We start from the raw sequence: 24,831 nt of genomic DNA on the forward strand, positions 1-24,831 counted from the left end.
AAGAGTGACCCAATGGGCCGTGAAAGACAGGTAACGTCCCTGTCCATGCCTGCTGGACCATGAGTCAGCGGTAATATGCACCTTACCGCTGACCGCCCTGTCCAGCGAGGCAAGGACATTGCCTTCACATGCCGGTAGAGAGCCGGAATCGCCTTCCGTGAGAAAAAGTGGCGTTTGGGGACCTGCCACTGAGGAACCGCACATTGTACAAACTCACGAAAGGGGGCCGAGTCTACCAACTGAAAAGGCAGCAGTTGAAGTGCTAGCAATTTAGCCAAGCTAGCATTCAACCACTGGGCATGTGGATGGCTGGGAGTGAACTTCTTCCGCCGGTCCAGCAGCTGGGGCAGGGACATTTGCCTGCTATAATCGGACGTGGGTGTACCGCTAGCAGAGTTCCCGGAAGCACTTGGCTGTGACACACCTAATTCTACACCTTCATTCCTCTCAGAGCAGGTTTCAGAGAGGACTGAAGGTCTAGTGGGGTTGGAGATGCCAGCTGATGAGGAGCAAGGAGAGGTCTGCTTTGTTCTTTGGTGTGGGTCTTTGAGGTACGCTTGCCAACGAGCTGCATGGCAGGTCAACATATGTCTGGTCAAGCATGTGGTGCCCAAGCGGCTGATGTTTTGGCCACGTGAGATACGCTTGAGACATATGTTGCAAATAGCAGCGGTGCGATCTGATGCACTCGTCTCAAAAAAGGCCCACACCAAAGAACTTTTAGAATAACGCGCAGAGGCAGCACTCTGCACAGGCGGAGCTCTGCGGTGTGATTCAGTCGGTGTGCTGCCCCTAAGCTGGCCCCCGGAGGGCATCCTGCCTCGTTGGACATGTGCCTCCTCCTCCTCCTCCTCCTCCTCCTCCCTCCTTCCAGGCACCCACGTGGAGTCAGTGCCCTCATCATCCCCTCCCTCTTCATCGCTGTAGCAAACCTGGCAGTATGCTGCAGCTTGTGGAACATGACTGCCAGATTGCTGTCCTTCTTGAGCATCCCCTCTGTCTGCGCTCACGCTACTGCCTTCCTCTAGCTGAGTGTCATCATCAGAGCCCACAAAACACTGGGCATCCTCCTGGAGCATGTACCCAACACTGTGCTCAAAGAGTTCAGGAGACTCCTCAGGAGGACGTGGTGGGTCTAGGGAAGGAGTCACTGATGATGACATTGAAAGGAGGGAAGACGGTGCGTTGGCAGCTGCTTTGCTACTACCCTGAGACTGGGTGAGAGAGGATGAGGAGGATGAAGAGGGCTGTGTCATCCACTCTACCAAGTCGTTGGCACGTTGCCGTTCAACATGTCCAGCTGCCGAAAAGAAGGACAAGCATGTCCCATGGCCACGTGCTGATGACAATGCACCGCGTCCACGACCAGCACTGTTGTCTCTAGACACAGAGCCTGCTTGCCCTCTTTTATCGGCTCGCGCCTGTCTGCCTCTCCTTGCTGGCCTTCCAGACATGGTAATGGCCTGAAGGGAGTTGGGTAAAACAGCAGTTGGGTAGTGTATATTGTGCTGGAGGCACACAACACCCACTAACTCCTGCAGATGCCTTTATTATAGAACACCAGAGATAAAGGGGTATATACAGATGTATACTGTGCTGTGCTGGAGGCACACACAACTTCCAATAACTCCTGCAGATGGCAAGTGGTCTCAAATAGAGAACAGCTATGTAGGTGGATATAGCGGTATGTACTGGGTACAGAGCACGCAGACAGCACGCACTATCTCCTAACACTACTGGGTACAGAGCACGCAGACAGCACGCACTATCTCCTAACACTACTGACTGCAAGCTCTATTATAAAAGATAGATCACTACTACTAGCTATATAGGTGAGGTGAATATAGCGGTGTATACTGCGGTCAGGGCACCCAGACAATAACCAGAGAACATCAGAGATAAAGGGGTATATACAGATGTATACTGTGCTGTGCTGGAGGCACACACAACTTCCAATAACTCCTGCAGATGGCAAGTGGGCTCAAATAGAGAAGAGCTATGTAGGTGGATATAGCGGTATGTACTGGGTACAGAGCACGCAGACAGCACGCACTATCTCCTAACACTACTGACTGCAAGCTCTATTATAAAAGATAGATCACTAGCTATATAGGTGAGGTGAATATAGCGGTGTACACTGCGGTCAGGGCACGCAGACAATAACCACTACACAACAGCAAGATAGAAAATCGGCCGAAAACGATCGGTGTGTACTGTGTTGAAGGTACACAGAACACCCACTGCTTCAGACGCCAACACACTACATGAGGCCGCCGCGATGGCGGCCTTATATAGTGTGGGGTGTGCACTACACAGCCTGAGCTATGATTGGCCACAGGCATCCTGCCTGTGGCCAATCATGGCTCTCCTCGCTGCTGGCGCTGCAATTGGCCAAGCATGCGGGGTCACAGTGCATGCTTGGCCAATCATGAGCCAGCAATGCACTGCGCCATCGCAGTGCATTGTGAGCCGTGAGCGCCACGCGAATTTGACGCGAATGGACCAAAATGTTCGGATTTCGCCGAACGGACGAACAGCCAATGTTCGAGTCGAACACGAAGCTCATCCCTACTTGCAACCTATGTCTGAAGCGGATCAACCATGGTCAGAACAGCAGCCACTTGGGCACCACATGCTTGACCAGACATATGACGACCTGTGTAAACAAAAAATAAATCTAAAAGAACAAAAAGCTGCTGCTCAAGATGTTATACTACACCAACACAAATATACGAAAAAAAGGAGACGGCCGGCTCGCGTTATGCTGACTGTTTTTCTTCTATATTGTAAGTGTTGATTTGGCTAATTTTATTTAATAAATATATAAGAGTTTTACGCTATGTGAGTCTACTTGCTTTTTTGGGTTACTTGCCATACATTTTAACCTGTGGATCACTCTTTGAGTTGGGTACATTTCCAGGTATCAGTCAGCTGCAAGTTGTGACATTTCCATTGAGGTTAAAGAGTTTCCTCTGTGCCAGTATTATTCCAGGCTGGGGTTACAGCTATCCGTGCAGTGTGGTCCCCTCTAATAAGGGACCACTGAGTTCCGGTAAGCGTCAGTGTGTTCATGTGGTGGAGGTTTTTTCTTTTTCACATACCAGTCTGTGTGGAAGTCACCTTACAAAGAATCACGGATATATAAGGACCTTTTTTGATATTTATTATTTTTTGAAACTGTCATCAGTTTGAACTGTTTTCAATTATGTCACTTTATTTAATTTATGATACAATTTCTCTTGTTTTCTTTTTTTGATATGTTTTTTATTGCTGCAGTACGAATTAACAATCAGTTGTAGTACTAATTCACAATTAGTGTTTTTGGATCAATTTAAATATTGGTAACACGTTTATCAGTTTTAGTACAACACTATGTGGTCAAATTTTTGAGCAAAGCTCCTTTTTTCGTATATGACGACCTGCCATGCAGTCTGTTGGCAACATCACTTGAAAGACCCACATCAAAGAAAAAGGCAGACTTCTCCTTGCTCCTCATCTGGGACACACCTTTTTAAAGAGCTCTTCCAGTAACAGTGAACGTGTTTCCTCCAATTCCTGTGCTATAGCAATGGCCTGGGAGCATTTGTGTTGCATTATGGAGATGAGAAAGGTCTGCCTGGGGAATAAATATATAGTCCAACCTTAGCGTAGTGGTTGTGTGGAGGTAAGAAGGTATAATCCTTATCTATTGGGTAGAGAGTCCAGGTATCGTGCAATGTCAGAGAAGCTAATTGGAGTTTTATGTGACGTTTAAATTTGTTCCTTCAAGATATCACTGCTGAAACCCAAGTCCTCTACTTTTCTAGGGATACAGGAGGTCTGTTTTTTTATAAGACATGTTGAGATATATTGGAGCATAAAGCCTCATACACACGATAGGACTTTGTACTTTTTCTGCTCTTTACCGCCACCTTTGGTCAACTTCTGTATTGTTGTCTGATCTTTTAGATTGGTTCTGAGCATGCCTGTTTGTACTTTGTACAAAAGTCCTATGGTTTTCTGTACACACAATCAGACTTTGCTCCATCAGACTTTTGTTGCCAGAAAGTTTGTCCGTTCGCACAGCCAACAAAAGTCAGATGAAAACCAAAAAAGTTTGTCCGATGGAGTGTACACACAGTCGGATGTTGCTCCAAAACAGCTAATCTGCATGTTTGTTGTCAAAAAGTCTGATCGTGTGTATGGGCCTTAAGTATTACAATTTTGCAAAGATTAGATGAAAGTACTCTATGGCAAGAGCCCTCTAAAAGAGTGATTTTTAAGCAAATAAAAAAGGACTGCTAGAGCCTACCTTCTAATTTTCTTTTACATTTATAAATTATTACACAAACATTTACTTTAATCCCCCTGACTCTCTAGCTTGCTTTAAATATATAGTAACTTAAATCCCTTTTACTATACTTTGATTATGCACTTACCATCGTGCAAAACAGAGGACTAATTTTACTAGAAAACCAAGCAGAGTTGTTTTATTGGCAATAAATTTACTAACTGCTTTTTTTTTTCCTTTACCTATTATTAGTATGTGCAAACAAAATAAATTTTTGTGCACACTTATTTCCCCAAGGTAAATATATTTTCTTTTGGTATTAAGCAGGTAACAAAAAAATAAAAATACATTTTGAATAGAATATACCACCCCTGAATTGACATAGAAAAAAATGTTGACACCTTTGATTTATTAGCTGCCAACAAATTAACTGGTGAACCACGGAATGCAAAGAAAACAGGATTCAAATGGCCACTCAGGCTTCCTGCTAGGTGAAAATACTGCTAAATTCATTAGAGAAACCAGCATTTTAAATATAAAATTCTCACTGTGTTTCAAAAAAGACAGAAATCTAATCGTTGCTTTTGGTTGAATGCTATTCTTTTAACCTTTGATGACCTTTTTAACCAACAGGTTTGATAGAAAGCCTTGTATTCATCCATGTGCTATGCTTCCCATTGAGCTTAATTTTAAATAGTGCTTCAATAATCTGTTTATCTGTGATAACTAAATAATTTGTAAACCTACAGTTTTGTCCTCCCAAAGTTAAATTTAAAACAGCAAAAACACACAATTATAAATAGTGAAGATCAATAGAAATATGTCTCTTATGATTTACTGCAAACAAAAATAAGAATATTAGTTTACAAAAAAGGAATGCATTTACACACACTAACTTCTAGTCACACACTTTCATTTCCTCCAAAAACGAGACCAGGGTATTTTTAGAAAATAAACAGAAAAGGTCAATTATTTTCTTTGATATGTAGTGCCGGCTCCTTAAGAGCATGTGCTATGTGTTTTTGTCATTTAATATTCCTGTTTTGTTTTGGGTTCAATTACTGTATTTACTGGCGTATAAGATTACCTTTTACACTTAAAAAAAATGCCCAAAAATCGGGGGTCGTCTTATACGCCGGGTATACAGGTATACAATGCTGCCCAATGGATGTCAGCCCCCAAATGTCTGCTAATACTGTATGTGGTTTTAACTACAAACAGTATACGCCGTTGAGCCAATCCCGGCGAGCAATGTATTCTATTAATGAATACAGAGCCTGCTTGGATTGGAGTAACAACCTCTGCCAATCCAAGCAGGCTACATAGAGTAGCCTGCTCGGATTGGCTTTGAGAGAGAGAGAGAGAGGCAAGGGCTGGTGATGCTACAGCCTCTGCCAATCCAAGCAGGCGTTGTATTCATTAAAATAATACACCGCTCACCATACTTCCCTGGGTAAATCCATTCACTGATCTCCTACTACTATACATCCTGCTGTTTGCCTTTCAAGTCCCAGGCACCCAAGATGGACAGGTAAATCTGGGACATATGACAGGGGGGTTATTAAATGCATTTTGGTGGACAATTCCTATAGAATGTAACCCAAAAGTGGTATAGGTTTGGTTAGTGAAAAATTCTACTTTCCAGAGTTGTGGCATTCAATAGATCTCTGTTTGTGTTATTATTGTTTGATTTACTTTATGACATAACACAGCATCGCGTATGAGTAGTTGGCATTCTTGCTTTGTATTTTTTAATCGTTCTAATGTTTTTTTAAAATGGTGTTGTCTCAGAAGGGGGGTATTCTTATACCGCGAGTATTGCCCAAAACCTATGTTTTCACTTGAAAAATAGGGGGTCGTCTTATACGCCCAGTCGTCTTATACGCCGGCAAATACGGTACACTAAATTTTGGTCTCAGTACCAGTCTAGCTGGATTGCATTGTGTTCTGCTTGACCATAAGTGGCGCTGTGATCTCTGGCAAGTGCCAGAATGCAGTCCAGTTAGGTGCATTGAGTGCCAGTTCTCTCTCGGAATCAACCCAGTGGGAGTGTCACTCTTGCTGTGCATTCTGGGAGGGGGTACACAAGGTGCTGACATCACGTGTTTAGGGATTTTGGTCCAGAAGTGCTTTCTGGCTGTTTGGTCCTGATCCTCCTGACCAGCCCCCAGGGCTCTAATGGCCTGGGGTGCGGATCCACCCGACTCTAAGTCTCAGGGCTGTCTGGCCCGAAGTAAAGTAACTGAAGGAAGGATTCGGAGGTAGTCCGGTGCCGTCTTGGTTTGTGGAGAGGCCCAGCAACTGTAGAAACATCCAGGGGAGGACTCTTCGGGAGAAGGCCACACAAGGGTTGGCTTCTCAGAAGAAGCCTGGAGGCTAAGTTTAAAGACCTCAAACAAATCTGATCTCGAATAGTATCGCCGGACCGGCTGCAACATACTGATGCCGTACGAGGGTTCTCTAAGTTTTCTACATCTTTCAGTTATTGAAGTGTTCTACAACTAGTCTGTGGCAGAGACTTTATTCAAGTGTTCTACAACAAGTCTGTGGCAGAGACTTTGTTTTATTTAAGCATCCTGTTGGCTGCTAGTCCTGGTGAGAGAAGGACTATCAGATAAGGGTGAGGATCCAGCTGTGAATGGCTATTCTCTGGATTTCCTAATGTGAGAGACTCTTTTTCTATTTGACTTAGTTCCAAGAGTAGCTTTTCTTTTAGACTTTTCTACGTAAACCCTCTAAGCCTACTCTGAGAGACTGTGTTTCATTTACCCTTTTTGAAAATAAAAATCCCTTAATCTGGTGTCGGTCTCTGCAGTTCTTGGGCCATCTACCTTGGGAAACCCCTAGACATACACGAGGTTAAGAAGGTAATGGTAAGCCCAATTAAATCAACCGCTCCTTCGGGGGTCAGTGCTACCGATATAAATGCAAAACAGGAAATAACAGCAGCAAAATAATGATTCATGACTATAGATATGAAGATAAACAGGCTAATTGCTTATTACCCAGCTAAAAGTAAAAAAAAAAAAAAATGACTGATCAGTACAGCAGTGACAGTACCACTGATAATAATAAACTAAGTGCAATTATTCAAAAATCACATCTTGATGCAACATATACCACAAAAATAAAAATAAAAACAACAATGAAATAAAGTCCCAAATGTCAATGTGATATTTATAATCCTATGTTATGTTCATATATTCATTCAATGCATTCATTTAACCCATCGCCAGCTTCAATATGCTCTCACCTTATAATTTGACCTGATATTAGGTCATATGCGCCTGCCCCTTAAAGTGGGTGTCCTTTATCTTAGTTCTTCTGCCTTTCTCCTCTCTACTGCTCTTTTCAGTCTGCCTCTATCACCCACAATAGCACAATATATGCATAAGGTTCCTAAAAAATAATAACATATATATATATATATATATATATATATATATATATATATATATATATATATATATATATATATATATATATATATATATATATATATATATAGTGCTCTTTGTATGGGTAACACTATTTTTATTCACCTGATGTTGTGCACTAATACTGGTGCACATCAGTATCCAGACATGTATTATTGATAACCAAATGGCCGCCTACTCACTTCTGGGTTAGCTGTATGATGTAACCAGATCCTCCCAATTTGTTGCGTCATCAAATCATGTGACTTTGTCAGGGTGGCCTGAGTTTGAGATTTATGTATGCATTGAGTACACTTGTGGGAACATAAGTAGTGTCAGCAGCAGTAGTGACACGAGCCTATAATCTTTTATAATAATCACAAATGTTTGGAGTTAATTCACTATATATATTGTTTTGAGTAGATTTACTATTTATCACTTTTTGAGTTATAATAATAGCACCATACTCTTTTTTGGCATGACCGATAGTGCTAGCATCATACTCTCCTCTACAGTGACTGTGCTGAAGTTTTGTGGTTTTTATAATACCACCAATAACTTTACCAGAAAAAGTAGAATTTCAGGACAGTTTAACTGCCTTGGATAACACAATATCATAGTAGTTAACTGAGCATATACCGGTCATTAAAGCTGGAGTGCCAGAGTATAAAAAATAAGTGTATTTAAAAACAATTCTCAAATGAAATCAGAAGGGGGCAGTGCCACCGGGTAACATTGGTGGGTGGCCCCGCCCCTTGCCTATATAAGAAAAAAAAGTGCGGAGATGGAGGGAGGCCTCCCAGGAGGTGGAGATTTTTTTTTCTATTTTTCGGGGTCCTGCAGACATCATGATTGATGATGGATTTACAATATTTACAATATTTTTTTATTTTTTATTTTTAAATAAAGGACTTGTCAAAAACAGTTTCTTGTGCTTTATACTTTTTAACACTTATTTGGTGAATTGGTAGGGGTACAATGTGCCTGATACCCATTCACATAGGGGGGTGGGATCTGGGGACCCTCTTATTGAAGGGGGCTTCCAGATGCTGATAAGCCCCCCACCCACAGACCCCAACAACCACAGCCCCGGGTTGTTGGGAAAAGGCCCTTATCCCCATTAACATGAGGACAAGGTGCTTTTGGGTGGGGGGGCAGAGGCTCCTCTGCCCCAAAGCACCCACCCCCCATGTTGAGGGCATTTGGCCTGGTAGGTTTCAGGAGGGGGGCACTTGCTCATCCCCTACCCTTTCTTGCCAGGCTGGATGCTCAGATAAGGGTCCAGTATGGATTTGGGGGGGACCTCAAGCCATTTTTTTTTAAAAATGCCTTTTTTTCTTTATTTTTTACCAGCATTGATTGGGTAAAGCTTTGCCCAATCAGGGAGCAGAAAGCACTGTGCAGTGCTCAGTGCATTGCAGGGTGTTTGTTGGGGTGATCACCCGGAGAACACCCTGCAAATTAGGATGTATGGTGAACAGCCGAACAGACAAATGTTCAGCCCAAACTCATGCTTGGGCTGAACCGTTCTTCCATCCCTATTCAGCAGCTGCAGCCATTCCCCCTCTCCCCCCTCCCCAGTGACAGCGGGCTGGCAGTTTCTCTGGGTATCTACTGTCACTGAAAATAATGTGGCTGTACAAGGCTCCACCCACCTGATCACGTCTTTCACTCACAGTCCTCTGTGAATGGAAAACTACAGGTCCGACAGCCTTTGTGGCTGTCGACTTGTAGTTTCATTGATCTACCTTGGCTTTGTTGAACGCTGGGGTAGTTCATTCATTCTTGCTTGTCAGTGTGTATCTGTCTGCCCGTACAAGGTACAAACAGACAGCTACCCTGAGAAGTCTGCAAAAGTCATGCATGGCACTCGCAGGTACAGTGCTTTCAAGGTTTAAGGCTTTTTTCAAGGCTTTTTTTTACCTGCAATAAGATGTGCATTTTTTTAAGGTCAACTTATCCTTTAAAAGAGTAAATAGACTCATCAAACAATTTTTCAGCCTACCTCTTGAAGTAAAAAGCTTGCTTTCATATACAGTATATATTGTACAGGACGCCAAGGATGGATCCTGGACGGGTACTACATATCACCAATATTTGGGTTGTGGTCCCTTTAAGGGAAGTGTAATAGTATTCGCGGGATCACCCAGGATGGGTGAGGAATTCCTGGGAATATCGTTAATCAGGAGAGGACTGACTCACAGTTCTGTTTAATAGAGAGATATTTGAGACCCGGAATTTCGGAGGCTCTGAAGTGATATTCGGGTGGGAAAGAGCCTCCACCCCTGACTACAGAGATTCCAACATACGGGGTTAAGAGCCTCCAGGAAGAAGCTCTTAAAGACAGGAAGCAGTGCTAGGAGTGGGGGTGAGGAGAAGTTGGTGAATACACCTGTCTTGGAGAGTCATTAGTTTGCTGGAGGCTGCTAAAACAATCAACAAGGACTATTAAAACCTTGGGATAGAGATCCATGCACAAACTGTATGTGCCATTTTTTTTTCCATAAAGTATTTTATTTTGTTTAGAAAAGATACAACAGAGTAAGCATGACAAGATGTTCATCACAGATCATTACATAACAGAGTTACAGAGTATCAGAGTATGAAGGGTACCTGTGACATAGTATAACAAGGTAGGTTAGACGAGAGTAAGTAATCACCAACAACAGGTAAAACGGTAATTAAACATAACTGGGTGGAGGATCGTAAGTAACAAAGTGCTCCTCCCCCGTCTTTTCCCTGAAGCTATGGCGGGGGGAGGCATAGCAGGCCAGTCCCGTTCCTCCAATGAATGGCGGTAAACCCAAGTTATGGCACGATCAGGTACCATTTCTCCGGAGGAAAGGCATAGAGGGGGGAAGGGGCAGAGAGAGAGGAAGAGGGAGGACAGAGGAAGAGTTGGAGTAAGAGATGGGAGGGGGGACAGGGGGCAGGGGGGTTCAAGGGGTATCAAGCAGTATGCTAGAGGGCTAATGGCAGGGGGGGTAAGACCGATAGGAAAAAAAAGGGGGGGAATCCGGGGGGGAACACTGGTGGATCCGCCCCTGCCCTCCCCCCAGTGGGGAGAGAGAGACGGGCTGCAGTCTCTGGTCAACCCTGAGGGACATACTGGCGATAATGGGCTGTGGTGACAAAATGGGACCAGCAAGCCCATGTAGAGTAAAATTTGTGCACTATTTCATGTGCAGTAAAGATTAATTCTTCCATTTCTCTCATGGAGGAAATCTGTGCAAACCATTCCCTGACTGTCGGGGCATTTGTGGAGCGCCAATGTCTGGGTATGCAGAGCCTAGCTGCATTCACCATATGCATGGCCAGAGATTTAAAGTAGACTTTTTTGGGGAGGGAGGTGTGATGCAGGAGAAATTGGTGTGTGGTAAAGTCCAAGGTGTAGGTTGTGATATGTGAAATGAGATTGTGGACCTCCTTCCAGAAGGGTTGGATGTTCTCGCAGTCCCACCACACATGGAGCATAGTTCCCACATCCAGATTGCACCGCCAGCACTTGTCTGGGGTGTTGGGGGAAAATTTGTAAAGAAGTGATGGAGTTCTGTACCATTTTGTGATCACGTTATATCCATTTTCCTGAATAGCAACATTTAACGAGCTTTTGAGTACTTTTGAGTACTCATAAACAGTGCTCCACTCCTCCATCAATAAGGGTGGATGTAGGTCTCTGTTCCAGGAGTTCTGGGCAGGGTTAGAAGTCTGCATTGGCATCTCCAAGAGAAGGGTGCAGAGAAAGGAGATCAAGTGTCTCTGTTGCGTTTTGCGTTGGCATATGGACTCAAAGGGTGTGAGTTGTCGCGTCCATGCGGACTGGTCAGGGTGAGATGAGAGGAAGTGTCGGATTTGTCTATAGGTCCAGAATGAGAAAGCTAACGTCTTGGAGGTGGATTTTATGTCTTCATAGGCCAGGGGCTTATTGTTAGAGTAGAAATGGAGTGGTAGAACGTCATTGTGCGGCCATTCCTTGCGCAAAAAATCCTCGGAGTCCCCTGGGGGGAAGTCAGGATTCCCCCGCAAGGTGGTCAGGGGGCCTGAGAGGAGGGCCGGAGAACTTTGTGGCCCCAACTTCCTAGAGGCCGATAGCGTATTGTGAATGAGAGGGTGAGCTGCTAGGGCGCTGGGCCAGTTCTTAGGGGGCAGCCACGGGAGTAGGTGGAGTGGGCCAGAGGAGAAGGCACTCTCCAGGGGCACCCATAATTTTTTCAAGGCATGGATATTCCAGTCCGCGATCCTTGTGAGCAAACAAGCAGTATGGTTCTTTTGAAGATCTGGTAATCCTATACCCACTCTAGATTTCGGAAGTGTGAGTCTAGTGAACCTAATGCGGGGCGAGGAGCCTCTCCATAGAAATGTGGACCAAGTTTTACGACAGGATGCAAAAAAACTCGCTGGTAGGGAGATAGGGATCGTCTGCATGAGGTAAAGGAAGCGGGGTAGGATTATCATCTTAAGTAGTGCTGAGCGTCCGAACCATGAGACGTTCAAGCTCATCCAATCTTTGACATGTTGTTGAGACTGCAAGAGAGTTGGGTGAAAATTTTTGGAGTACAAATCTTTCAGGTGGACTGGAATACGGATGCCGAGGTAGGTGAGTGAGTCCTGTTCCCATCTAAAGGGAAATGATTCCTGGCAGTGAGTCACCACTTGAGTTGGGAGGGAGACATTGAGTGCCTGTGACTTGGCGTGATTGATTTTGAGGTTGGACAAAGTGCCAAAGTGAGCTAAATCCTTGAGGAGATTGGGTAGAGAGATGTGGGGCGATTGTAAAGATAGAATGTCGTCAGCGAATGCTGCAACCTTAAATTCCCTGTCCCTAACCCTAATACCCTGGATATTCGAGTTGTCTCTCAGTCTATTAAGGAACGGTTCCAGAGAAAGAATGTAGATCAGCGGGGAGAGCGGGCAGCCCTGGCGCGTACCATTGCTAATGGGAAAGGCGCCTGACAGGTGGCCATTTACTTTCTGTATGTGCCATTTTACTTTTACTTTGTGCTGAAGATAAGCGGACTTTATTATGTATTTTTGCTTGTGTGCTTCTGGAAGCCTTTTTTTGATTTGTTGCTGAAAATAAAAGCCTTTTTGTTTAAAGTTTACCGGCTTTGCACTCGGTCTGTATAAAAACACATATTTCTTTGTTTCTGTGACAAAATTATGCAAATTATAAATTTTTCTTCATAAATTTTGGCCACAATTTATACTGCTACATATCTTTGGTAAAAATAACCCAAATTAGTGGATATTATTTGGTCTTTGTGAAAGTTAGAGAGTCTACAAGCTGTGGTGCGAATCGCACAAAATTGATCGCATCTGATGTACTGGTGGCCTATCTCGCTTCTTGTGACCCAAACAAGCCAGGAAAGTACAAATACCCCCAAATGACCCCTTTTTGGAAAGTAGACATTCCAAGGTATTTAGTAAGAGGCACGGTGAGCTTTTTGATGTTGTAATTTTTTTCCCACAATTCTTTGCAAAATTAAGATTTTTCATTTTTTAAATTTTTTTACACAAAATTGTCATTGTAATAGGTTATTTCTCTCACATGGCATGTGTATACCCCAAATGAAACCCCCAAAAAATTCTGCTACTCCTCCTGAGTATTACAATACCACATGTGTGGGACTTTTTCACAGCCTGGCCACATAGAGAGGCCCAACATGCAGGGAGCACCATCAGGTGTTCTAGGAGCATAAATTACACATCTAACTTGTTGACTACCTATTACACTTTTGAAGGCCCTGGAGTACCAGGACAATGACACGTGACACTGATGACAGATGGCACTGATACATGGCAATGATGACACTTATACGTGGCACTGATGACACGTGGCACTAATTCGTGGCACTGATGACAGATGGCACTTATACGTGGCACTGATGACAGGTGGCACTAATACGTGGCACTGATGACAGATGGCACTAATACGTGGCACTGATGACAGATGGCACTAATACATGGCACTAATACGTGGCACCGATGACAGATGGCACTAATACGTGGCACCGATGACGCGTGACACTGATGACAGATGGCACTGATAAGTGGCATTGATGACACGTGACACTGACAGGTGGCACTGATGACAAATGGAACTGATACGTGGCACTGATGACAGATGGCACTAATATGTGGCACTGATGACACGTGGCACTGATGACAGATGGCACTTATACGTGGCACTGATGACAGATGGCACTGGGGACAAATGGCACTGACAACAGGTGGCACTGGGGACAGATAGCACTAACAGGTGGCACTGGGGACAGATAGCACTAACAGGTGGCACTGGAAGCAGGTAGCACTGGGGTGGATGACACTGGGGTAGATGGCACTGGGCAGATGGCACTGGGGCAGGTAGCACTGGGGTGGATGGCACTGGGGTAGATGGCACTGGGCAGATGGCACTGGGGCAGGATGGCACTGGGGCGGATGGTACTTTTTTTCTACAGCCGTTCATCTCTTCCCTCTCACACACTGTCTGTGTAAGGAGGGAGAGCGGCGCTGAGAGATGATCTCATATGTTTACATATGAGATCATCTCACATTGGACATGCCAATCGTGCTGTAAACGGCCGCTGGGATTGGCCGTTTACAGCGATCTGTATTTACCTGTCTCCGGGGGACACGGCAAACACAGAACTTCCCCGATGCGCGCATTGCGGAAGTAAACACCAGGACATCCAGGGATGGGCTCCCGGACGAAAGCGCCTGCTCTATAGCCGTCATTCGGCTATAGGGCTGGCGGGAAGAGGTTAAAGGTGCATGCTCCTGGACTTTGTATGTATCCTCCCTTTACTTTATCACTTGGTAAATCACATAAACAACATATGCTTATCAGTTGTCAGGTCACCTGATATGTACACAGGTATTCTGGTTCAATGACACACCCCTGAAACATTAATCTACAAACACTAGGACAGAAAATACATAAGACCACACTCTTTCAGTGTCTTTCCAATAAAACACATATGTACTCACCATACAGCACACTCAATCAATGGTTAGTGAGAGCAATGAAGCTTGGTGAGCACAAAAGAAACAGATAAATAAAAACAACATTTTTCCCACTACTTCCTCCCCATTACATTGACCGCTTATAATGGTAATTCCAGTGTACACATATGTACTCACCATACAGCACACTCAATCAATGGTTAGTGAGAGCAATGAAGCTTGGTGAGCACAAAAGAAACAGATAAATAAAAACAACATTTTTCCCACTACTTCCTCCCCATTACATTGACCGCTTATAATGGTAATTCCAGTGTACATTTTCAACTATAATTATGAGATATTTAAAAAAAAAATGTGGTGTATCCTCTCTCCTTAGAGTTATTCTGATACCCACAAAAAAAAAAAAAAAAAAAAAAAAAAAAAATTACCTATATTTTTCCCTAGATAAACTTGCTGTGACCTCCAAACTACTGGAAAAACTGACTCATTTTAAAATCCCGCCCAATAACCTAAATCTGCGTTACACAAATCTCGGTATTATATTAAATATTTTCAGTCTTAGTCCTCAACTTTGTGTGTCGCCAATTATGTTACCTGTATACTATATTTGAGATTTAATATCTCTAAGATATGATTTGGGTTAAATGATTGTTCTTTGACCATGAGTGAAAGCTTTAACACAAGAACAAAAATGTATTAGTATATGGTAAAGTAGGCCTAGACTAATATACATCAAGCTATCTAATTGTACAGGAAAAGGTTAAAAATCATGGATCACATGAAGGAATACAGAGTATATTTCTTAAAACATTCATCTACAAACAGTAGGACAGAGAATACATAAGACAAACATATTTAGATACACATTTAAGGGAGATTTCCCATATTTACCATTTCCATAGTGGTTCCATTCACGTGACTACTCTGCCATAGAGCATGTGTTTTTCTCCCATCTAGTCTGTGCATATCATTACAGTCTGATGCCTCATTGGTTGGCATGGTGTGGGCCTGAATGGTGGGAACTATTCCTTGTTAAGTGAAAAAAGTGGTATATACTGCGCTGTGACCAAAAACATATAAATAAAGCAGCCAAAATAGCAAAAGACAAACAGCAAGAAAATTAATAATAAAAAATGCAGCACTAAATATGTGTGTGTGTGTAAAAGCTGTAAAAAGGATTTACACTAAGTGAACAATTAATATAAAAAGTGTCAACAAGTGAAACAATCGGATGAATCAAAATTTATGACAGTGGCGAATAAACTACACGTTGTGAATCATGTATGACCAGTGTCCAAATTAAGAGGATTATAAATCCAAAAATAAATAGTCCATTCAAAAAGCAAATAGTTGCGTCAATGCATTCAAGTGGAAAAAAGATTGCTAGCGAAACCACCACTCTTATGCCGGCCATACACGATGCGAATTTCCAACGAAAATCCAAAGCGATAGTAAAATCGCCCGATTTTCGTATCGTTAGTGTGGTATGCGCGACATGCGATTTATGTACGACAGGGCACATTGACAAATCCAACATGTTTTTTTTTACAAAAATCGTCCAAAATTCGTATCGTTAATGGCAGAGTTGGACGATTTGACCTAAGAAACTGAACTGCGCAAGATCCCTGGAAAGTTTGAACCAGAAGGAAAACATATAGAAAACAATGAATGTTCGAATGCAACTATAAATGATTGTAAAATACAGGAAAAACAATAGGCCACAGCAAAGTCTGATGAGGTGCCAACAAGTCTGCAAGAAAAGTGAAATAAAGATAAATGCCTGTGCATGCATAATGGTCCTTATTCTTTGACATGACAGGAAAAAATATATAATGAAAGCAGGCAATAATGACCTATTGCAATTGCTATACACCATATATGCTATAAATAAATTGCTTCATCCAGGAGGTGCTGACATGTCTGTGAGCAAAGTGGAATAATCTCCAAAGTTTCTGTGCATGTGTAATGGACATTTCAAATCATGTATAACATCAAGTGTGGGGAATAGAGGTGACATCATGCACAGAATTATTAAAATAAAGACACTCCACACCAAATTCAAGCAAGCACAGATTTATTGTGCCAAACCCAAAACAGGAATGGTTTCATGCTTGTACACGTATGTATGAACATGTATAAGTATTTTCTTGAAAATATAAACTAAATACAAAAATATAAACTCTTTCTACAAAATCACTATGTATTTTGTACCGTAGTAGTGCAATTATGAAAAAGTGAACAGTATCACAGTAGGGATGCAATGTGCTGGTGGACAACAACAGCTACAAGCATATAAAGTGTCCATATGTACAATAGGTATACAATATACAAAACTGTACAGGTGGACCAAAACATAGCAGGTGTCCAATCGCATTCTTGTAAAGACATTATTGTAATAAAGATACGAGCACTCTGTACACATAAACAACAAACAACAAACACTGTCCATATACACAATATGTATTCATTGTGCTAAACCATGGGTGTTCACCCTGTGGCCCTCCAGCTGCTGCAAAACTACAAGTCCCATCATGCCTCTGCCTTTGGAAGTTCTGTTTGTAACTGTCAGTAGCTTGCAATGCCTCATGGGACTTGTAGTTCTGCAACAGCTGGAGGGCCAAAGGGTGAACACCCATGTGCTAAAGTGTAAATATAGCCAAAACATTGCCTACAACTGCTGTGCAATGTTGGAATGTTTACATGTGTACCATAAGGATCCATTGACCTAGGTTGTTTTTAAATCTGTTCCAGAGAAGTGTCCATTTGCTAGACTGTACACATGGGCAACATGATTGCAGGTGTTAAATTAGAAGTGCAGTTGGACAAGGGCCTAAAATGTCTGCTTTGCACTAGACTATGGTACAGATGGACAAGAAAACAATAGGTCTTCAAACCCGTTCCAGAGAAGTGTCCATTTGTACAATCAGTAGAGCTGAGTGCTAGACTGTACACATGGACAAGAACACTATAGGGGTTATTTACGATAGGCAAATCCACTTTGCACAAGTGCACTGAAAGTGCACTTGCAAGTGCAGTTGTTCTAGATCTGAAATGAGGGGAAGCTCTGCTGATTTTAACAACCAATCATATACAAGGTAAAATGCTGTTTTTTTTATTGTCCTTGCATGTCCCCCTCAGATCTACAGCAACTGCACTTCCTACCTGAAGTGGACACATGGCTGCTCTCATCTTCAACAGGCGTCAGTGCGATTACAGTTGTGTCTGTTGCCATGTCAGCCTGTGCACTTGTCTGCTCCACATCCTGATGTGCTATTTCCACCTCTCCATGTTTCTTTTTTAGGCTTCCTATTAAATGCAAAAAAAAAAAAAAAAAAAAAAAAAAAAAATTATATATATATATATATATATATATATATATATATATATATATATATATATATATATATATATATATATACTTTTAGGTGCAAGTAAAGCATTGCAATACCATTGTTACATTTTCAAACATAAATCCTTCGTATATTTGTAAAGTCAAGCAACCTACTGCAATTCCCAAGCAAAATGGGTGAAAGCAGACGCGCATATACAGATTGCATATACAGAACATAACACTCAGAAAAGATGTAATAAGCATACAAGAACATGCACACCGAAAATAAAGTACTTACTTTTGTCGATTATTTTGTTGATCTTTCTAAGCTGACTTTCTTCTCCTAATTTCAGGTCAGACCATTGCTTTGTTAACTGGTCTTTTGTGCGTTCACTGCCATGGCATTTGCGTAAAACATGTTGCACCTTCTCTAATATTGCATCTTTGCGTATGTTCATGTTGCTGTATACATGCTCACGACAATCATAATCCTTCTTCTGCAGTATATTCACCATGTTCACCATCTCCTTCGAAAGTCATGTTGCTGGCTTTCTTCCTTCTCCTTCTGGTGACTGTACTTACTGGCCGACTTCCCTCCACAATCTCCTCTCTTTGCACTATCTGGGGCCCTGCATCTGGAGAATCTGCCATGTGCTCTGCCATGATGTCTGCAACTGTGCACTGTATTAAAGAAGAGGTGTGGCCTGTACATGATACATCGCATGTGATAATACGAACGTCCGCGGTTTCGTGACGTCACGTATGAAAGAATATTTGAGTAATATTCGTTTTATAGACGATAATACAAACAGAGATACTGGAGGTAAGTTTGATCTGGGGACATTACTTTGATTATTTAATGTGCCCTATACTTTTTATTGTGTTATTGTATTGTATTATTGCTACACTACAATTATTGTATTATTGCATTGTATTATTGCTACACTTCAATTATTGTAGCTATCATGTTAATTCAGGCCTGGGTGATCTAAATGGCCATTTGTCCAATTCTACACATGTATTATAAAACTTTAAACATGTAATATAGATATATATATATATATATATATTTATTTCATGTTTTTTTTTTTATTTAAAGGACAATGGCTTTTAAATTCACATCTCCCGATTTCCTACCCCAATTTATTGAGAAATACAGAGAATTATCCTGCTTATGGGATGTGAGATCAAGAGAATATTCCAATCAAGTTATGTAAAGCAGTTTGTATTCAACCTACAGAAGACTGTGTGAAGAACAAAATTGCTAACTTGCGCACCATGTTTAAGAAGAAGTACAAAAAGATACAAGCCTCCAAAAAATCTGATGCAGGAGCTGAGGACGTGTATGTGCCACGTTTGTGGTACTTCAAAGACCTCATGTTCTTAGCCAATTCAGATGATCCCAGAGAGTCCCATTGTACTCTGCAAGCAAGTGGCCCATCAGACTCCAGTGCATTATCTGAAACGGAGGATATATCCCAAACACAGACACAGGTAAATATATGCTGTATCATATGTTATATTCTTTATTTAAACAACTGCCAATAGAGTAGTGAAGAAGTTGTGCACTACTGTACTTTTTTGCATGAATATTTTTAAACTGAAAGTCTAACCAAAACTTCTTTCACTGTCTTCCACTGTCCCCAATCCATATTATATATAGCTAGATACAATCCTGCCATGCAACTGCCCCCCTGCCTACAAAATAATCAGTATAATTTTGTTGATTCTGACGTGCACTGTCAGTTGGTAAGCTAGGCCTTGCAGGATCTAAATTTTGCAAATCAGTACTGTCGTTTCGCCAGTCACCTGGTACAATTGTCCCACTGATAATGTCTTCCATATCAACTGCAGATGTTGGCATGTATGACACTGTTGTGCATTGTAAAAAATTGTGTAGCATACAGCAGCACTCCACGATAATGTCCACTTTTTCCACTGCTACATTCATAGCAGTTTGGAAGATTCTGAATCTGCTGGCCATAATGCCAAACGCATTTTCAACCACCCGTCTTGCCCTAGACAGGCGATAATTGAATATCTTCTGTTGAGCTGTTAAATTACGGAAGGGATACGGTTTCAAAAGATGTTCATGCAAAGCAAATGCGTCATCCCCAATAAAGACGAAATTTAGTCCTTCCACAGTTTCACTTGAAGATGGAAGATGCAAAACACCTCCTTTCAGTCTGTTTAGGAATGCACTCCGCTGTATTACTCCTCCATCTGAGTTTCTACCATTTTTCCCTATGTCCAGGTATATGAATTCGTATTTTGCATTGCCAATCACCATTAATATTATGCTAAAGAACCCTTTGTAGTTGTAATAGTAGGATCCTGAATTGGCTGGTGGGATGATCCTTACATGTTTCCCATCAATTGCACCCCCACAATTCAGGAAATTCCACATATCCTGGAATTCTTTAGCAAGGTCTTTCCATTCCTGGGAATTTGTGGGAAACTGTTGGCAAAAAAGACATAGGAATATTTAGCATTCATTGTAATTGATTTATTAATTACTTTTTACATTATTTTCTATAGGATACTCCAAGCCCAGTACCAGAGCAGCCAGGGCCATCAGGTCTGAGTGCTCAGAGGGGAAAAAAAGGAAGAATGCAGATTATGACACTTCCACTTTATTAAAGAATGCATCAACCATTATGGAACAGAAGGATGATGAGTGTGATGCTGTGGGTTACCTTGTTGCACACAAGCTACGCAAGATGACTATGCAACAGCGTGACTTGTTTGAACCTCTGCTACATAAAATGATTGCCATTAGACTTAAGGAACATCTTACACCAAACACTGATGTTATAGGGTATCAGGGTTGTACATCACACCAACCTGTACCATCTGTCCCAAACTGGCAGATGTCCCAACAGCAAGGAACCACAAGCTGGCCAATGAACCAGGAACACCATCAAGGTCCTTGGTTTCGTGATCCACATTATACAAACTTGTGAATATAAAAATACATTTTCTTTACTGTTCTTGATGGAATTAAAATGGTTATTGTTAAATAATACTATTGTTAAATAAAAAATAGATTCTGTTTCAAAATGTCTCTTTTTGGAAATGGTGTACTTCTTGTTATGGATTTTCTTGGAAGAAATTGAATTTTTGGCCATTTTAGACACATTGTAGATTTTACATATTTAAACTTTGTTTCATTTGTAGTCATGTAATAGAACTCTGACAGTTCACCATGTTTTCTTACCTTTAAATACTGTGGTTGGAGCACTTTTACTATGGCCTCACACGTCTCCGGTATAATCCGACCTAATGATTGGGCAGAAATTCCAGTTGTAAACTTCATGTCCTCAAAAGACCTGCCTGTAGCCAAGAAACAGAGGGTTGCCATGAGCCTCTCCTCTGCGCTGATAGCCTTTCTCATACAGGAGTCTTGTTTGGTGATATGTGGCCGTACATGCGATAACAGCATCTCAAATGACTCCTGTGTCATCCGTAAATAATTTCGATAATCCTCAGGATTATTTTCCCTCAGGTTTGTCAATAGATTTACATGTGAGAATTTCTCACGCTGCAGGAGCCAGTTTTTGGTCCACACTCTGCGCTTCCTTCCGTTTCTTCTTTTTTTCTTCTCTTCCTCCAAGGCTATTATTGCAATTACCATGGCTGCCATTTTCTGCTTTCTATTGTACCTCTTGAATGCGATGCATGAAACGACTGCTCGTTTCGTACTCGGCGTGACCTGATTTTGTACAGTAGGGGGTGTGGTTAAAAGGTTACTAAATATTACATCACTTCCTCTATTGGCAAGAAAACATAGTGTTTTAACGTACGATTTTCATACCTAATTGATGGCACATTCGCATGTTGTTGTGAGTGCCGCTTTCGTTTATCGCTCGACGGATCGTTCGAAATTTGCATCGTGTATGGCCTGCATTAGGTATGAGGCTTACTGGAACTCATAGACTTGAAGAGACATATACCTCTCAAGTCTTGATAAGCTTGATGTTGATATCTAAAGGAATAAAGCTGGTCCCTACTCCAAAAGGATCACCAATTCTTCACGGGGTGCAATGTCAATGGAGTCTCAAGGGATGTGCAGCGTGATTGATCGGGAGGGCAGTCAACAGATATCCACGTTTTCATGCTTTAAAATCATATTAACCTCCATGGCAGTATGATTATTTCAGATTTTAGGTGCTGAAAGTGGTACCATTATTTTGCATGGAAATTTGGCGTTTTATATTGCAGGCCTGTAATTCTTAATAATTCACTTAAATCCATCCAAAAAAAAGAGTCTAATAGACATCCCAGGTATAATAAAATGTGAAATACAAAATCATAAATTATAATATATATATATATATATATATATATATATATATATATATATATATATATATATATAAAACTATAAATAATTATAAGAAATAATAATAATAAAAATTATTTAATAATGTAATCAAATCAAATCAAAAACATTGAAATGTGCTGAGTTGCAGAATTGTCGCTGTCATTACTTTTAGTGTTTGATGACAAAATTTCCCCACAAATTACTATCGCTCAATTTTGCAAGTGATTCTAATTTATTTTTGCTGTTTTCTAGCTGGTCTATAACCACTTTTGATGTAAACTGACATTTTTTGGTTGCTATGGACAATCTCCAGTTTCCTGGCATAAAGAATACTATTTCTAATATAAAACTGCATGCAGGACACTGGACAAACCACTAGGGACAAAGGGAATGTATAATTATTTGATACAGTACTGTAATCTGTAAGATTACAGTATACTGTATCCATACTGTGTTTTTTACTTTTTGAATTTGGCACCAAACTCCATCCCCATGTGTCGCAACACTCACAGGGAACGGAGTTCTGCGCTGTCACAGATCGAGCGAGACACGGCGGCCCACTGATCACAGCAGGGAGACATCGCTGGAAGTAAACCCCTACATGGATCCAACGATGCGATCCTGAGTCTGGCTCGGGAATACCACTTATGGTAATGAAATCTCACCCTGAGCCAGACTCGGGAACACCGCCAGGGAGGCTACAGAGAATACCGTATAGTGTGATATCGTTTGGAATTTTTTTTAATCTTAAAGACATAGATTAAAAACACTCACATTTATGTTGTTAGAAAAAGGCTTGTCAAGGTACTGAGGATAGCGCAATGTTGTTTGTGTGGTCCACACAATGTGTTTCGTCCTCTAATATGTCCTCTGGGGTATCAGTATGCTGTGTTCTTTTTCATTTTGATTTTAACCCATGAAAACGTAGATATCTGTTGACTGCCCTTTCTATCAATCATACTGCACAGCCCTTAAGACCCCATTGACGTTGCACCCCGTGAAGCATTGGTGATCATTTTGGAGTAGGGACCAGCTGTATTGCTTTGGATATCAACAACATGCTTTTCACGTCTTCAAGTCTGTGAGTTCCAGTAAGCCTCATTCCTAAGGGTGGTGGTTTGGCGAGCAAAATTTTTTCCACTTGAATCTTATTTTCCTCTTGAATGCATTGAAATAACTATTTGCTTTTTGAATGGACTATTTATTTTTGGATTTATTATTCTCTTAATTTGGACATACACATGACTTTAGTCAGCAAGCAAATAAAATGTTTTTTACTTTTGAGAAACATGGCAAATGCATTGTCAGATGTTAAAATGTAAAACTAAAACTAACTAATGAAATATTTTATTTATATATTTTTTCACCCAAGATTTACATTACTTTCACCCACGATTCCCATATTTTACTAATTTGATCCAATTGGAAAAAAAAATATTTATTTATTTTTGTTTTTGCATGGGACAAAATTGTTTGGCTAATTTATATTGTAGAAGGTTGACTTGTGTCTGCATTGCTGACTGAACTAATTGCCAAACAACACACTAGTAATTAAAACCTGGGAGGTCTAAAGTGTTTAACTTTTACAAGAAAATGTACAAGTCAACACAGTGGTTATAAACCTTCATTCCCAATGTGTGTTCTAACACCTCATCAGCTCCAGGCCTGACCCATGTATCACCAGATTTCCTCCAGGCTTCCAGCTATAGTACCTGCTCATCTCCTCCCTGTCAACAATTAGCTGCTCTTTGCACACGTGTGGGGCATGTGGTCTATTTTGGTTTCATACTAAACTAAAAGGGTCTTTTCCACTGAGAAAAGGAAAGGACAAAAAGATCCTCAAAGTAAATAGTGCACACAACTATTTCTAATATTAACAGTAAATGCAATGTTTTGAGTTAATACAAATGCATTTCATATGAAGGTGTTTTTTTTTTGTATCTATAACTATATCTGCATGTTATACTTTTTTAAAGTTTAGATTGTGTCACGTTAAGTCATAATCCTTCTCATTATACAGTCATATTTAATTAAGCAGTTTATTTATAAATATTAGAGAAAACAACGTTTTCAACAAAAGATACTGTAACGTGCATAAAGAGATATAATGATGTATATTTTATTATTTGGGACATTTAAACAAAGAATCCCTAAGGTCTAGTAATGGAGAATTTGACTGCTAAAACAATGGCAGAAAGTCATAAGGAACCAGAATTGAGTGATTTAAAGACATTTCTTTAATGTCTCTGGGATATTCATTATCAGCAGGTCTGACATATTTTAGTTACTGTAGTTGATGTCTATGGAAAAGGTTACATATAGAAAATGTTTAATTGGCAGAAAACAATATACCATAATTGGACTGATGGGTGACATTATTTTCTTTGATATGAAAATTGTGGTACAGCGGTATCAGTTCCCTGATATCTAGACATGTGCAGAGTAAAATATTTTGTTTCGGAATTTCGTTTTCGTCCGAAAAATTAATTTATTTAGTTACTCCCGAAATTTGTTTTTATTTATTTAG

Source organism: Lithobates pipiens, unplaced genomic scaffold (genome assembly GCF_037356315.1).
Source record: "Lithobates pipiens isolate NorthernLeopardFrog02 unplaced genomic scaffold, aLitPip1_a1.2 Scaffold_8, whole genome shotgun sequence".
Taxonomy (NCBI): Eukaryota; Metazoa; Chordata; class Amphibia; order Anura; family Ranidae; genus Lithobates; species Lithobates pipiens.